Source organism: Pinus tabuliformis, chromosome 6 (genome assembly GCF_031772625.1).
Source record: "Pinus tabuliformis cultivar Carrire ecotype Pingquan chromosome 6, CPIR1, whole genome shotgun sequence".
NCBI lineage: Eukaryota > Viridiplantae > Streptophyta > Pinopsida > Pinales > Pinaceae > Pinus > Pinus tabuliformis.
Genome location: NC_142292.1, coordinates 637,165,364 through 637,169,787, shown reverse-complemented (window position 1 = coordinate 637,169,787; position 4,424 = coordinate 637,165,364).

Below are 4,424 nucleotides of genomic sequence, written 5' to 3'. Positions count from 1 at the left end.
AAATTTACTTTGTTACCAAGTTTTACTTATCACTTTCATATTTTACTTTGTTTGACATAGACTCTTAAATAATTAAGGCTGAGAAGCCAGGACATACCTTGTTACTTGATTAATGAATAATTAAGAGTTAAAATAGTTTGTCACGAACTGGAAGATATAGTTATTACATAAGACAGTTACAAACAGTTTCTCATCCGTTCCCTAAAGGGTAAAAAAGGGAGAAGCCTAAGTGGTTGGAAAAATAGGAAAAGTAGGAGAGTAAAAGAGAGCATGAATCATGCTTCTTGGATTTTCCTTTAGCTAGACAAAATAAGCAAGTGGGAAAACTATTGAGTAGAGTCAGAATGGTATGTGACATGAGGCTAGACCATGGTCCTAATGCACAAGATACCTGACTACAACAAAATATTTGAATGTCGGGAGAAGGAAGAGCTTGGAGGGAGAATCTGGATGTAATCCCTAAATCCGTGGCTAGGTGGTGAGACCTTCGTGAAAGGGGAAGAACTTACGTATTTATAAGCAAAGAAAAGAAGAGAGAAGTAACAAATTCTTTACCTTAGTAAATGTTAAATGAAAAGGGTTATTATTTAGTAATGGATAGTAAACTTTAGAAATATTTCTTGATGAATACTGCCATATTATATAGTGTTAAATATTAATAATTTTATGTCTACAGATTTAACATTTCTATGAAAATAAAAGAAATCCATTCACGATAACAGTATATCGGTTGCTTAGAAGAGTTAGGAATATTCCGTGGCCCTTTAGAGTGGATAGTCTCTTTTGTAACACATTTCTATACTAAATCATGATACTCCTTTGAGATGCATAATAGACGAATTATAATAACCAAGAGCAAAGCTCATACTGAAATCATGAAATTTTCTACAAATAAAAATACCACTGCCTCTTACTGTTAAACACAAACAAAGAAGCGATGCTTCACACATGTAACAATCAAAAGAAAAATCATTTCATATATAGAATAGGCTAGAACTTAAATATTAACTTTACAAAAATAGTAGGTACAAATTGCAAGAGTTCTTCATGGATCTCGATCGATTCCCGAAGGAAAGCCATGAGCTAATCATCCATGCATTCACCCTTAGGTTCCATAACAATAGATCCCTAAGCATTTCCACTGAGAATAATGAGATATGGTGCTTGAAGTCAACCAACCAAAAGATATTTTAGATTATAAAATTTTATATAAATATAAAAAATTGGATGCAAGAATAAAAATAACAAAATCAGGATTAAACCCTCAACAAGTCTGTATCACATCAGTTCTTAGAACTTTTCCACTACCAAATATACAAAAACCCTTGCTCGTTTAAATAGAATGTACAGATCTAATTCCATCATGAGCCTTGGCATGAGGCTTTTCCTCTAACCAGAGAAACCAAAAGCTTAAATATGTGACAAGGCGAACATTTTCATGGCTACTTCAGTTCTAAAAGCAATTACAAGTTTGACGGTTCTCCAGAAGGTTAAAAGGTAAGACCAACGTGTAACAAGAACATGACAACCGGTTTAAGGGATATGATTTTCATGGTGAAACCTTTCGGGAATGTGTTTTTTGAATACCTTACCTACCTAGAAATGCATAAATATCAGAGTTTAATCCTATAGTGGAAACATGATTAAACGATTGACATATGTAACTCATTAAATGGTCTCAAAATTACCATAGTTGGATGAACTTTGAATTGAAGAACATTGTTAGCACCTGGAAACCATGCAATAATTGTTAGTGTCTCACAACATGTGGGATAGAACTAAGAACAATCTTGTAGTTTTCCCGGTTATTACCTCCATAAAACTGTAGACTTCCCAACTTCATCCTCCTTAGGGTGTGCACACCAACAGGTATTCAAGTACCCTACATGAAAAAATAGATGGGTAGAGCTGAATAATTACAATCCAAAATACAAATTTTTTGAAAGGAGGAATAGGAGTATGTGAAGTGGTCCTTAACACAAGATTCTCCTCTACCTCTTGTAAAGTATTTTCTTCCCACTAACCCTGGTTCATATATTTCTCAATTTATGGTCTTTGAGTATGGATATATGGTGTAGTCTTTTGCTCCATCCTAAGCTTTGAAATTTTTTGAAGTGGGTCATATGACCAGGTAAAGATTAGGGGAAATTTCATCTATTTTATAATTTCATCTGCTTCCTATGTTGTTGTCTAGATATTACAAATAAAAGGCCCCACCTTTGTTTTTATACTGAATTGTGATTTTTTTAGCTGGAACAAAATGGATTTCATTAGAATTAATCACTTCCATAAAGTATTCCAAGGAAAAAATCCTCATGGGAAGGTATCTGGGTAGCTTATAGGGTGGCAATTCACACCTATATACTCTGATTTTGATGTAATTCTGGTACAAGTATGAGTCACTTGTCTTCTGGATTTTGTTCACACCTAATCTGAAGGCAGTTGGGTAAACTGGAACGTGAACAATCATCAAGAAGATGAATTGTTCCGTCTCCTTTGTGTATATAAACAATAGTTATCTAATGGAATAATACATCAGTTTTCTTCTGTTCATTCTGGTGTTACCCTGGCCTGACATGGTATCAGAGCGCAGGTCCCAGATTCCTTGTAACTCCTCTAATAATGCCTCTGCCTGAACGTTTGCCTGCCACCTCTGCCTGAACGTTTGCCTGCCCAGAAATGATGGTGCACTGCACCACCTCTGTCGCTGCCCAGAGATGCGTTGGACCCAACGCTCATTGAGGCGGTAGACGGTTCGCTAGCTGTTGTTTCATCCGAGGAGGTAGACGGTTTGGGCGAAGAATCGAGTGTTGCTCCCATTCTAAAAATCTCTGTAAGACCATTGAAGGCCTCTGTTCCCATTGAAGGCAGCGGGGTTTGCTCTTGACAGCGTCACGGATTGACCGAAACTGCTGGACGTTATTAACAGACTAAATCTGGGTTTCGGGAATATGTTGGTGGAGGTAATTAAAGTTATGGCAATCAAAGCCGAGCAACGGAAATATCGAGATTGGTATTAATGGAGATTCAGTGAATAGTGTGCTCTTATAGGTATGTGAATGTAATGGCTGTTGCATAAAATGACTGTTGTCGAATTTGAGTAGATTAATGTTTTTTAGTACACTGGTCTATCGATTAGACGTTGATAGTTTGCGTCGAATAAAATTTCCAAATGTTGTGGCGGTTCTAGTTGTGGTGTGTTGATTTTTTTAGCTCAGTTATCGATTAGACGTTGATAGTTTGCGTCGAATAAAAGTTCCAAATGCTGTGGCGGTTCTAGTCGTGGTATCGCTGGTTAATAACGCTGGTTAATACTACGCTGCCTGCCCTACCTGCGCAACACCTGCATCCAGAAGCTCTTCTTCAACGAGAACGACAGCGAAGTATTGATCCTGTGCTCCAGCGAGAGGTCCACAAAACATTAGTGACAAGTGCAACGCAGAGAGGACGTATCAAATGGCTATTCAAATGGTATGGGATGGTTGCCGAGAGATTTAGATTAACATTGCAGCTGTCTGACTGGCCATTCACAGTCAACGTCATAAGTATGGCGGCCATCATCACAATCCACAAGTGCTATGCGTAAATCGAGGGCAACGGAATAGTAATATCGGTTTGATTGTATTGCTCAGTCTTGTTTTTGTGGAGGTGAATAGTAATATTGCACAATTCTTTATCATTTGAATGATAATGTTGTAGTATTGGGCCGTCTATATAAATAGTTTTTCAAAGCATTGCGTTGTTTTTTCAAAGTGTTCATATATATCATTCAAGGCAGTTTTCAAAGCATTCAAAGTTATATCAGTCAGAGTGTTTTTAGTGTTACATGATAAATTGATATATTGAAGTGATATATTAATACATTGAAGTGATATATTCCCTTGCGCATTTTTTCAAAACATAGTAGTATTGCAGTGATATGTACAATGAAATGCTGATGCTTTTAGCAAATATTAGAAGGATTTGAAGGTTGTAACGTAAGGATTTTTTAGCAGAAGTAATTTTTTTACAGACTGCATTCAATCATCTCTATGGTCGGAATAGTTCTCACTGGCAAGGAGAACTATTCTGAATGGTCTCGGATGGTAAAACACACCCTCATCTACAATGAGTTGTGGAAGGGAGTGTGTGTCGGAGAAGAAGACAAAGACCCTGTGCAACCTACATCAAATAAAGAACTTGTCATTTGGGAAAACAAGAACAGCAAAGCCTATGCATTGATCGCAGCATCTGTAAATGAAGAAGTAAGTCGTCATATTTCATCCTATTCCACTGCCTTTGAAGCTTTACAAAAGCTGAAAGAACTCTATGATTCACATTCTGCACTTGTAGTTGTTCATCTCATGATTAAACTCTTCACTCTTGAACTGAAAAATAATGATCCCCTTGCTCTTGCATCTGAAATAAATTCTATAATGCATGAT